Source organism: Neophocaena asiaeorientalis, unplaced genomic scaffold (genome assembly GCF_003031525.2).
Source record: "Neophocaena asiaeorientalis asiaeorientalis breed wild unplaced genomic scaffold, Neophocaena_asiaeorientalis_V1.1 scaffold87, whole genome shotgun sequence".
NCBI classification, from domain to species: Eukaryota; Metazoa; Chordata; class Mammalia; order Artiodactyla; family Phocoenidae; genus Neophocaena; species Neophocaena asiaeorientalis.
The window spans coordinates 721,094-734,432 of NW_020175432.1; the positions used below are offsets into that span (position 1 = coordinate 721,094).

Below are 13,339 nucleotides of genomic sequence, written 5' to 3' on the forward strand. Positions count from 1 at the left end.
AACAGGAGAGGCCACAACAGTGAGAGGCCCGCATACCGCAAAAAAAAAAAAAAAAAGTAAAATGAAAACCTATTCCTTCAGGGCACACTTGTTAAATGAATTACCACCTTTCTACCACTGGGTTGCTGCTCACCACTGGAGATATGAAGGTCTCTAAAACACCTGTCACACCCCACCCCCAGTCGTTTTAATCATACATGGCACAGGCATGGCGAACACCTTTACTCTCCACTGAATCGTTACTGTGCACGCAAAATACAGCACAGCACCTGATTTCTTAAGAAGTCCCACGCACACACACTGATGGAATCATCCAATTCAGCATGTCTGCTTCAGGCAGGAAATTCCTTTTAAATAAGGGTCCCTATGTGGGAAAATAAGCACCCAAGAGCTGGAACTCAATTTCACCCTACAATAAAGTAGCGCTTAGAGACTGAGAGGCTCACCAAAATCCTAAGAGATCATCCAGTTCACACCCCTGAGTTAACAAGCCTGGGTGGGGCACCTGGGCTAAAGATGACACTCCAGCTTACTACTCCCCCAAACTCCCTCTCATATACTTTCACTGGAGTATCAAGGGGAAAATGGAGGTGAAACCAAATCAAGGCATTTTGGCGCTCTGGTGGAAACCTTTTAAAGGCGAGGTTTAATTCCACATGTGTGAATTTCTTCATGAGACTCTTCAGGAGAGTGGCACAGAATCCTGGATGAAAAGATCTGCCCAGCCAAAGTAACGACCCTCCTCTGACCATTCTCTGCCCTGGTTTTTTTTTTTTTTTTTTAATAACCCCCGATCTTCTGGACCAAGGGCATGGCCTGCCTCCAAAGAACAGGTGTTTGCTTGCAGAACTATCCAGGTTTCTGTCCAGGCCTCGGCTGTCCTCACAGATGGATGAGCCTAAACATCAGTTCTTTTCCTATACTCACAGCTGGATAGTCTCTTCCTTCTCTGACTGCCTGCACTGTACCTCTCAGAAAGCACTTCCTAGGTCTGCCTTGTTCTCATTATGTACCATCCCAACCATCTGCATGAGGTGGATTCCTTCCTCTCTTCTGCTGTAGAACAGAAATCATGAACACCTGGGCTCCAGAAACAGGCCTTGCCACTTACCAGCAACCCTACCCAAGTGACTGAGCTCTCTGGGTGTCAAATTCCTTATCTGCAAAACGCAGATGATACCAGTACCCATTTTCTGAGGATTTTAAGGAATACAGAGTCTTAGAAATCCAGCACCTGGCACACAGTAATCACTCAAATATTCACTAAAATGGACTGATCATAAATGGATGCACAAGCTCCCCAGTCTGTGGAGGGGAATACAGTGGAGAAAGAGAAGTGACCCACATTGCAGCTCCATACATTAAGGCTGACCCAAACCAAGCAGGGTGACTCCTGTTCAAATTTACCATTTCAGAATAGGCAAGCAAGAAGAAACAGAAAAAAAGGCCTATTCAGAAAAGGTAGTTCTACCCTTTGAAGGGAAGTCTATTCACAGGCAACTATTTGCTAAAAGCCCTGAACCTTTTCACAAAATCAATGATCAAAGATAACTATTGTCTCAAGATGAACAATTAGGGGGTGGGAGGGGTTTGAAAGAGCCATAGGACAGGGAGGGTACCCAGCTCTCACAAGTGCAAGGGAAGGGTACTCAAATGGGTTCCCAGAACAAAAAGGCCCATAGATGTCCTGAGAAATGACACAGAGGACAGGCAAGCTAAGCTATGGGCCTGTCAGCTCCAACTCTGGTAACTCCAAACTGCATTCCTGGCATTACAAATGTATGTGAGTTATTATCTTGAAACAGATGAACATGAAGGTGGTGTTATCTCCAGACAACCAATCTGTGAGCTCAATTGTTTCCTGGCGTCAAAAGGAAAACAGAGACGCATATACACAAACTTCATTACTTAGCAGCTTTTTATAACTAAAAGCACTTCAGAGGTAAGAATTTTAAATGAAGATTATAAACGAAAACAACCTACACATGGATGGTACCACCTCTTACAAAACTCTTTCATATAGGCTATGTGTTTATTTAATTACAGAACAGAAAGGGAAAACTGCTTAAGTAACAAAGCCATGGCTGTACAGTAAGACAGTAATTCAACTGAGCAGAGCAATGGGATTAATTAAAGCCAAGATCAACAGAAAATGAAAAGGGGAAATATCCATCAGCATATACAAGTCTATCTTCAAACTTTAGAAATTAGGGGAAAGCAAAGGGATTTTAATATTGTTAAAAAGAGGACAACAGGCCCAAAATGGTGTCTCCTATGCTAAGCCCCATGTCCACAAACCACAACTTAGTTTAGGCTCTCCCAAAATGGAATCTTAAACCAGTCAATCGGGAATCACCTGGTCAGCACTACTGAGGTAATCTGCCTGACAGACCCCTAACATCCCTAAAAAGAAAGTGACCTTGCCACAAGCAATCTGCTTTTTGATAGCATAATTTCCCCCATCCTGCTCTCTGTTACTAAGTCTTTCATTTGTGCAGCTCCTTGGGCACTCCTTCCCATCTGCTAGATGGGATGCTGCCCCATTCATGAATCACTGAATAAAACCAGTAAGATCTTTGAAGTTTACTCAGTTGAATTTTTCAAACAATATGCCCTATTCTTAGAAGTAATACAAGTTCTTTTCCATCCTTTGACAACTCTGCCCCAATTACAAAGTATGAATTATTCAAGTTTATGATACTGGATTTCCCATTCCTTCTACCAGACAAGGATTTGGGAATGGAGAGCAGAGTGGCACCATGCACACCACCTGTGTAGCATGTTCATATCCCTAAGCATAAACATATCACACTAAAGAATGGTACTTTCTCATCCCACAAGCTCTATCTCCCTCAGTCTGCAGGTTCAAGTGCATGCATGGAATAAAGGGTGCTGCAGCTGACAGCAGGCGCTAAGCCACATAAGGGACCATAGCCATGAATCTTTCTAAGTCTACCCACATCCAACACCATGAAATCATCAGGCTGGCTACCGACCCATTGGATTACCTTCTGCAGCAAAGGCTCCAGGCCAACAACAAATCCTGGAGATGGTTTTATGAACAGCACGAACAGCTTCAGTGAAGAGTCCCAGAACAAAAACCTTCCTTCATCTGCAGCGGCTGCAATAAGCCCATTCTGGCACATTCTGACATTCATCTCCAAGAAAGAGAACAAGCTGAAAAAGAAGGGCGCAGAGGGCCCCTGGACAGATGTGTACCACAGCTGAACTGGTTACTCGACAGCTCTGTAAAAATCTCTGGAGGATTTTCACAAGGACAAACCAAAAAGGGTGCTCCACACAGTTTCCTACAGTCATAAATTTGCAAATGCCTGCAAAAGCAGGATGCATGCAAAAAAGAAAGTCTTCAAAACCATCAAGAGTCTTTTAATTAACATAATTACTCATTCTCAAAGTAAAATCCAAGAAATTCATTTTAGTACATGCTCCCTGAATGGGCTTTAGGGTTCTGAGAACTGCCCCTGCCCCCAAACTGTTCAACATGAGCACATATGCATTTTTCTGGAAGAAGGATCCACAGTGCTATCTGTCACATTCTCAAAGGGACCTCCAACCTCCCCTCAAGTTAAGAGGTGATGCTCTAGGGACTTCCCTGGTGGTCCGTCCAGTGGTTAAGAATCCGCCTTCCAATGCAGGAGATGCGGGTTTGATCCCTGGTTGGGGAACTAAGATCCCACATGCTGCGGGGCAACTAAGCCCGCACGCCGCCAAGTACTGAGCCCGCGCGCTCTGGAGCCTGCCGCCACAACTAGAGAGAAGCCTGCGCGCTGCAACAAAGAGCCCGCACACCACAACAAAGACCCGATGCTGCCAAATAAATAAATTAAAAACAAAAAAACTGATGCTCTAGTGAGAAGCAGGGCTGGTCTATCCTTGGCCACTGGACCCTCAATTATTTTGAGCCCCTTAAAGAACTGAATAAATCCAAGAGCAAGAACTGCAGGAAAATGATTACTCTAGCAATGTTTAACACTTGTTTTTGATTATGGAAATCTGAGTAAGCTTTCTGTAATACTAGAGGAATGCCAAGCAGCAGACTTTACAAGAACTTAAGTACAGAAACAGCTTAACAAATGGCAAAATTACAAATGACTTTTTGTGTGGATGAAGATGAATCCAGTCCACTGAAATGTTCTCCATAACAAGTTCATTCATGCAAGCGTTTGCCGATGTTTATCTACCTGGTCTCTTAACCCAGTCTTCCCCTGCTCTTCATTCCGTGATCTAAGCCCATCTCACCCCTGTGCTTCCTGAGGGCTGTTTTTCTGGCCAAACTGGGCTCTATCACCAGTGGCTGGAGTCCTCTTGCCCACTCAAGAGACTATTGAGACTTGGCTTGACTCCTCCCAGAGCCCCCACAGCAACTCCCACTGTACCTGGAACCTGGAATAAACCATGTCGTTCATTTAATCCTCTATCAAAGATTTGGAATACACACATCCTTGACCATCTTCACTTTATCGTTTTTCTTGAGTAACTCATTCTAAGCTGATTTCACCTAATTCTGGTTTATGACCAAGTATGGTAAATTAGCTTCCCTTTCAGCCATCCAAAACTTGCTTCAAGTTAGGGGATACACTTGACTTCTAGTGTAAACTATAGACAGTTTGACAAAAATTATCCCATCTAGAATGACTCATAATGGTGAGCAAGATGCTGCTGGGGCTACCATTTGAGGTGAGCAAGTGGAGGGCAGAGATGGGATAAACGTGTCACGTTTGAGGCGAGGTGGTTTGGCATTCCCACGCTGCATGTGATCAGGGATGGGCAATGACCCAAGCCAGAGTCTTCCGTCATTAGAGAGCACTACTGGGGAAGAATCACTCTTGACCTTGAGGTCAGGATATCAGAGATAAAGAACAGCTCTGATGTCACTATTTGAGCCCCTGAATTCAGCTGTGCCCAAGGCCCACTCCAGACTTATCACATCAACCAACAAATTCCCTTTCATTTCAACCTGTTTTATGCCTGGTATTTTCACCGGAGAGACCTAACCAATACAGCCATTTCCTTTAAAACTGACATCTTCACTAAAAACTTGGGAAGACACTATCTGAGAATAAAAGACAAGTAACTTGCCTTACACATACACACACAAAATACTCTTCACATACTTCTTGTTTTGCTTGTTACGAACTACTGACAACCTTCACCACTACATGCTTCCTCAACTTCCCCATCCCACTCTACCCTCCAAAGAGCTTCTAGCAAGCAGAGTACAAGAAAGAAAAGAAAGTGAAGATCAATGGAGGACTTCCCTGGTGGTGCAGTGGTTGAAAATCTGCCTGCCAATTCAGGGGACACGGGTTCGATCCCTGGTCCGGGAAGATCCCACATGCCACAGAGCAACTAAGCCCGTGGGCCACAGCTACTGAGCCTGAGCTCTAGAGCCCGCAAGTCACAACTACTGAAGCCCGTGCACCCTAGAACCCATGCTCTGCAACAAGAGAAGCCACCACAATGAGAAGCCCACACACCGCCAACGAAGAGTAGCCCCCCCTCGCCGCAACTAGAGAAAGCCTACATGCAGCAACGAAGACCCAACTCGGCCAAAAAACAAGATCAATGCACTTCACTCGCTACTAGAAAGCATATCCAGGACAGTCACCCTTGCGCAAGTGATGAAGGAACAGATTGCAAAATGGCCACCAAAACAATTAAAAAAAAAGTTTTCAGGGTACCCACAGCTACCATTGAGAGGTATCTAAAATGAGGTTATTTCACGCTAGGCTGACAAGATTCACAATAAGAAACAGATTTTGTCATGTACACAGTACATAAAATCACAGCAAAGGTTTTATGAAATACCCTTGAATGTGTAACACCCTTTGACATTTCCTTTTTCTCCCTCCTTAAACAATGACTGCAACCTACTAAATTCAGTTCATTACCCAGAGTATGAAAAACACAGATATAAAATAATAATTACTCTTTCTTAAAATCTAGATTGTGGTCAAAGTTCTCTGGAGCCCAAACCTATTCTCTCATTTTACACATGAGAAACTGAGACTTGAGAGGATATGCGACTGGTCCAAGGAAGGTACACAGTAGATGCAATGTGTCCAGCCCAGTTCCTTCCTTCTCTCCCTCTTGTGTGCACACACACGCATGTGCACACACACAACATGCACTGGCAGGCTCCACACTCCACGCAGTCTGCCTGTTTCAACCCTCACAATAACGATCTGCTCACCTGAAACGTATGCTTCCTCAAACACAGCGGAAAATGTTTCAAGTGTGAAATCCCCAAATTTATCTCACTTACACAAAACAATCTCAAAAGCCAATTCGCCGGCAAGCGTGTATGTTATTGCCTGGGATAGGACAACTGGGGACCTTAGTCACACACAAGGACACCGATATATTACTAATTCCTCCTTCTAGAAATTACATAATACCAAGCCAACACCTTTCCCTGGCACTGCTTCCACAGTGCACCAGTGTCTCTTGGCATAACAGCAACTAGGAACAAATAAGCAGTTTCAGCCTTAAGGGGACACCAAGACAAGAGAAGTGACCACAGGCAAAGTGAGGCCTGGACGGCTATTCTAGAAACCCTTTATGCAGAGCAAAAGAAGCACCCTCTCACCAATCGAGTATAATGCAGGTCAGATACTCCCCTACCTTCCCCCAATCTGAATACAACACAGAGGCCAGACACCCACACCTGTTGTCTTCTCAGTCAATGCTTATTCATACAAATCCCATTTTACACAGAGGAAACTGAGGTTTAGGGAGATTATGTAACTTGCCTGAGGTCAAGGCCAGAAGGGAGTGGGCCTGGACTGATCCCTGACATGGACTCCACAGTTCTCAGTACACAGCTCCACCCAAGCCCAACCAACTCTGCTAGCCACAGCCCAGAGTCCTGGAACTTCCTACATTGAGCAGAACAGGCCAACACTTGTCAAGGAAAAGATCACAGAATACCCTACACCTAGGGTGAGCTTAAAAAAGCCTTTATTTGTAAGTATGTCACAGATCAAAAAGAAGAAATGGCATATTCATTTAGGTACTCTTAATTTGCAGTTAAATGCTCAGATTTAACAGTTTAACACAAACTAAAGGCATTCCACATGGACCTGGATACTGATGGCCCCTAGTAATGGTGACTGGCATCGACTGGTTCTTCTGGTCAACAGGCCCAAAGTCCACCAGCAAGAACTCAGCCTCCCAGCCAGACACTCCACTTTCCTGGCCCATCAACCAACCGCCTGCCTCCCTTCCAGGGAGTCCCTGACTTGTGATACAAACCTTCCTGCAGACCAGAATCCTTTCAACAAATCCAGATGTCAACACAATTTAATTTAGGGCCAAAAGAGGCAGGGAAGGTATGGAGAGATGCTACGCTTGTGCTCCGCAAAAACTTCCTCCATCAGCAACTCCCAATGATTGCTGCCTTTGTTCAGACAACCAGGTTTTAATAAAATAGTTAAGTTACATCTTAGGCCTGAGGATATACTGGACCACCTTCCCCTGATGGATCATTTCTCCAAACTCTGCAGCCAACAACATCCCAGGGTGGGCACCCCCAAAGCTTGCTGAATTTCCATTAATCCCATTACCACTTTTTTTTTTTTTTTGCGGTACGCAGGCCTCTCACCGTTGTGGCCTCTCACACCGCAGAGCACAGGCTCCGGACGCGCAGGCTCAGCGGCCATGGCTCACGGGCCCAGCCGCTCCGCAGCATACGAGATCTTCCCGGACCGGGTCACGAACCCGCGTCCCCTGCATCGACAGGCGGACTCTCAACCACTGCGCCACCAGGGAAGCCCACCACCACTTTTAATCTAATCTCATTATCAGATAAACAAATCCTCACCTAGAAAAACCAACCCCTACTTTGTATCACTTCCCCCATTGATCTCTACTCACAGCTCACTTGAAGGAAGACGCAACACACAGGGGGATCTGAAAGGCACCTGGCTGATCTTGGTATCACCTGGTGACATGGTTTCCAGGCATGTCAGGTGGTCCACCTTCCTACCCTCAGCTGCTCTACTTTGTAATACCTGGCTACCTCTTCCCACTTCTATTCTTCACCCTGGATAATGACAGCAAATAAGTAGCTAACCTTGAGAGAGCCTCATTTTATCCTCAACTTAAAGATGGAGAAATGAAGTCTGGGGAAGGCTGAGTGACAGGCGAAGGTCACACAGCAGGCAGGAGGGCCAGGATTCAAACTGGGGTCTAACTGTGCCACACTGGTTGTATCAGCCTTTGGAGCAGGGCAGCAAAAATGAGACAGGACTGGACTGCCAAGAGGCTGTTCAAGCCCTCCCCAGAGCATTCAAGTAACACTGGACTTCTATCACAGAGTCAGGAATTCTGTGACTTGATTTCAGGAAACAAAGTCCAACTCTGGGCAGGAGAGTAGAAAGGTCAAAGAGCAAGATCTCAGAGACACTTCTGCTTCTCAGAAGCCTTCAGAACACACTCAAAACCACATTTTGTTTTTAAACAGTTACTATTTGTGTGTGGGGGGGAACTGTTAAAAACCTCACCCTTATAAACAAGACACTGTCAAGCTTAGATTGGAGAAAGGGAAGTTCATGGAACTTTTCTAGAAAACTAATTTGTATCAACTTTCTAAAAACGCACACCCTTTGGTCTGGTGATTCCATTTCTAGATATGAAAAAAAGAGAAAACTTGAAAATCATGTCCAAAAATAGCAGAATTAAATTATGGTACATTCACATAATAGAATTTTAGGCAACCATTTAAAATAGAGTATTTTGGAAATGTTCACAGTGTAATATTTTTTGAAAAAATAACAGCACAATCCAATTTTGTTACTCATGTAGAAAAACACTGGCACAAACACTTAACATCACCTTAACACTGTATTTTCCAAATTTTAAAAAATGACCGTGTACTACTTTTGTTTAAAGAGAAAATCCCATAAAACCTCTTTTGCAAATGATGTGGATCAACCAGTGCTATTCCCCCTCAGGATTTGGTCAAGAACAGGACAGATGGCTGCTCTGCCCTATCTTTGACACTGGACTCACTCTCCATCTATTTCTTTAGAATGGAATACATCCCATGATTTATGCTGGGACATGTGAATGCAGTTTAATCAAGCTTAATCAGTTGTAGCCTGCTTGGACTGGAAAAAAAAAACCTAAGTGTTTTTAAAATTAACCTTTATAACAATGGTACGAGTTTGGGTTGCATCTTCCAGACTGTTTTCTGTGCCTCACCAGCATTTCAAACTGTTCTCTAACAATGTACAATTTAAAAAACCAAATGGGGATCAAACCGTGCAGACTGTACTACATGTCAACATGCTGACATCCCTGCACTTCCATTTCCTCATTCTTTTAAATGGCTACACTACATTCCATTAAGCTTTTTTTTAACCCCTCCATCAAAGTACTAGAAAAATCACTGCAGTTAAAAAGTCATTGTGCATTCTCAAAAAGTTAAGTACCATGACCTAGCAATTCCACTCCTAGATATCCATCCAAGAGGAATTAATACAAATGTCCACACAAAAATGTGTACATGAATGTTCATAGCAGCACCATTCACAATACCCAAAAAAGTGGAAACCCAAATATCCATCAACTGAATAAATAAAATGTGACATATCCATCCACACAATGGAATATTACTTAGTTATAAGAGAAATGAAGTACTGATTCATGCTACAGTACAAACCTTAAAAACATTATACCAAGTAAAAGGAACCAGCCACAAAAGGTTATGTATCATATGATCCCTGAAATATCCAGAATAGGCAAATTTATAGAGACAGAGTGTAAATCGGTGGTTGCCAGGGGTTGGGGGGATGGAACGTGACTGCTAATGAATAGGGATTTCTTTTTGGAGGGATGAAAATGTTCTAAAACTGGTTGTGGTGGTGGCTGCACCACTCTGAACACACTAAAAACCACTGATTTGTACGCTTTAAATTGGTGAAATATCATTTGTGAATTATATCTCAATAAGCCTGTTATAAAAACACTAAAAACAAAAAGATTTTACAATGTTAGTATAATACTCAAAACATAATTTATATTCAATAAATATTTGGAGAGAATGAATACGTTAAGAAAGAATGTATGTACCACAGAAAATCACTGTGCAAATATCTTTTTGTCTTCCCTTATACATAGTAGAAGCTCAGGAACTAAGTGTTACAATGGATTGGCCAATCACATGAAATCAGAATATTAGAAAGGGCTCAATGTTTTTAAACAAAAAAACAAAACCTTTTTACTGACAAAATGAGATCCACATTAAGAAATGCTACGCATACTTGTTTATCACCCACTTCAACTTCCTCTTAAAATACTTTTCCCAGGTCAGGACTGACCCACAGCCCAAACCCACTCACCACATTTCAAACTGCTAAGTGGGAGACACACAGCAGACAGTGCACAGAAGCAACTGCATGCCATGCTGCTTGGACTATTAGTAAGTTTACTGCAATTAGGGACCTTAACGTTACCTTAGTTAAAATTTACATCTCCCGAGCACAGTGGTTAAGAATCCGCCTGCCAATGCAGGCGACAAGGGTTCAAGCCCTGGTCCGGGAAGATCCCACATGCCACGGAGCAACTAAGCCCGTGCACCACAACTACTGAGCCTGTGCTCTAGAGCTCACGAGCCACAACTACTGAGCCTGCATGCCTAGAGCCCGTGCTCCGCAAGAGAAGCCACCGCAATGAGAAGCCCGCGCACCACAATTAAGAGTAGCCCCCACTCGCCGCAACTAGAGAATGCCCACGCACAGCAACCAGTGCAGCCAAAAATAAATAAAATAAAAACAAAAATTCACGTCTCCTGTAAGTCACTACTGACCAATTATACCCACTGTTAATATTTTACTGATTTAAAAGGAATTACTTGCACTTGGTATTATGGGCATGTCAAATTCTTCCTAAATTATCTCTCCAGTTTATTCACTCAAGGAATATTTTAGCTGCTCTTCTAAGGTGCTGAGGATACACTAGAGAATAAAAATAGACAAAGCCAAGCAAACAAAACCCTGCCCTCAGAGAACTTACAGTCTAGTAAAAATAAAAATAATAATAATTTAAGGAAATCTTATTTTTTACAAACTCGTGTCTTATGAATTAAATAAAATGCCAGCACCACCAAAGAATCCCCACAATTCTCACCTTGCAAATGTTCAGTCTTTTCAAAACACTAAAAATTACAAAGATTTATTAAACATTAATAGAAACACTGAAACTGTTCTCAATAACAAGCTTTTCTCTCCTTTTTATAGATATGCCAGGAACATAAAGACAAACGTGTCAACTTTACGATTTTATTCAAAATCAGAATTTGAAACATTTCACATCCACAACAATCGTTACAGATGAGGACAGCGGGTTGTCAGAGCAGATTTAACAGCCCAGGGTCTTCAAATCATTGATACGAAATGGTTTTTACTATAAGTTAAAAAAAAAAAAAAACCCTCCAATCTCCTTCCAGAATTCATAAATCTCAAGTCATTCAATAACCTGAATTGTGTAACATGAAAATACTGCATCCCCTCCACCTCCAAAAGCAAAAGTGCAACTTAGTACAAAGATCACAACAACTGGCTCAAAAAGGTAACTTTTGGAAACAAAGTCTAAATTCCTGTAAACAATTCAATAATTTAGTGGAATTTTTACAAAGTGGCCAATGATTCTCCTGCAATTCTTAGGTAATTTTTTTTCTCATCTCTATCCCAGGAAGGGAAGGTAACCATATAGACACCTGAGAACAGCCAACCCATCCTTAAAATGCAGCCACTTTCATGTTCTAACTTTCACCTGTAGGCAAAATTCCTTATCTTCAGCAATTGGCTGGGGCTGAATTCTAGCAAGATTCACACATGTGGGCTCATCTCCTCAGGTTAAGACCAACTAAAACCATCTTAAGAGACTAACTCACTCCACAGCTTGAGCCCTTAGATACTTTGTTTCCTACTAAGGTTATGGGGTAGGGCAGGTAACAGGGGAGCAATGCGCTGTTTTAGATCAGGCTTTTCTCGATTTGACCGAGGGAAATCATCGGAGAGGTTTATTTTCCCCAGGCTGAAAATTTGGGGGAGAAGGGGTTAGTTATCTACAATGCCTTGGGGGAAAGATAAATCCTATCCAAATTAAACCGAAAATAATGTTTTATCATATTACTGGCTAAGTCATAAAATAGACTGTGCCATCCAAAAACTTCTCGAAACTGGTAACATATTCATAAATCCTACTGGGTATCGCTTTCTTTACAACCTCCAAAGACTAAATTCCAAGAACTAACAATTTAAGGAACCTGACAGCCCCATTCATAAAAATCTCCCAAACATTATTACAGCACCAAAGAGCCACTGGCTTAGAGGTACACTGAGACGGTTTCTGTAAACACGAACAGGTAGAGCCCTCTCGAAGGTAAGCAAAGACACTTCAATTCTCATTCACTTCTCCAAGAGGTCACTTCTTGCATCCAGCACACACACAGAAAGTAACCCAAGGGCCAAGACCATACACTGCACGAGGCTGCACAAAACATTAAATGAGTAAACAAACAAAAACAACACTTCAGAAAACAATGCGTGATCTTGACTAAAAGAGAGGTCAGTCACTCAGCAAAAGAACATGACTCATCCACGGGCCTGAACAGAAGTATTTATACTGCCCACTACACCGAAGTGGGATTTCCCATCTTCATCCAAGGCTGGGCCTTAGGAGTATCTCAGTTGGGTGAAGTTGTGTTATTTCCGTTTTGGAGGGAGGGGGGTCATTTTATTTCGCTGAATCACAACTCCCCCACATCCCCACCCCATACCACCACCACGCACAAGACTACAAATAGACGAGAGCCTGGCAAGGACGCCAGCAAGCACCGACCGAGCAAAACAAAGCGCCCAGTGAGGGGCTGCCAAGCCGGGAGTGGGTGGGTAAAGGGGGCCAGGCTCGCCCCTCAGTGCACCGCTCCCGCCCCCAAGAGCCTGTCTCCGGGCAGGTGTGCAGCGGCAGCCTTCTCCCTCCACCGGGGGACCAGCCCCGTTCTCTGCAGAGCTCCGGGGACAGCCCGGAAGATAAGGAAATGAGGGCGGGGGCGCGCTGCCCCAGCCTGGACAAGAGGACCAAAGCACCAGGGAGCGCATTGGGCCCGCCCCACGTGAGCGTCCGGGCCGGGGCCAAGCCCGCCCCGGGGACTGCAGCCGGGGACAGCGGCGCCTGTGACCACTACGCCGGGCCCGGACTTACCGGGGCCAGGCGCGCCGCGGAGTCCGCGGCGGCCGCTTCCTCCTCCTCCTCCTCCTCACTTGACAAAATGGCGGCGACAGGAAGTGCCGGGCGCCTCGGCCCGCCCCCC

General features: G+C 44.0%; 1 protein-coding gene across 1 annotated transcript in view; it reads right to left on the reverse strand.

The window, feature by feature from the left end:
* LOC112414753 (bromodomain-containing protein 4) overlaps positions 1-13,314 on the reverse strand; it is a 71,658-nt gene extending 58,344 nt beyond the window's left edge. Inside the window, exon 1 of the mRNA XM_024767396.1 lies at positions 13,231-13,314. The gene's annotated coding sequence lies outside the window, so the exon portion shown is untranslated. The remainder of the gene's footprint in view (positions 1-13,230) is intronic.
* Between the last annotated feature and the right edge of the window lie 25 nt (positions 13,315-13,339).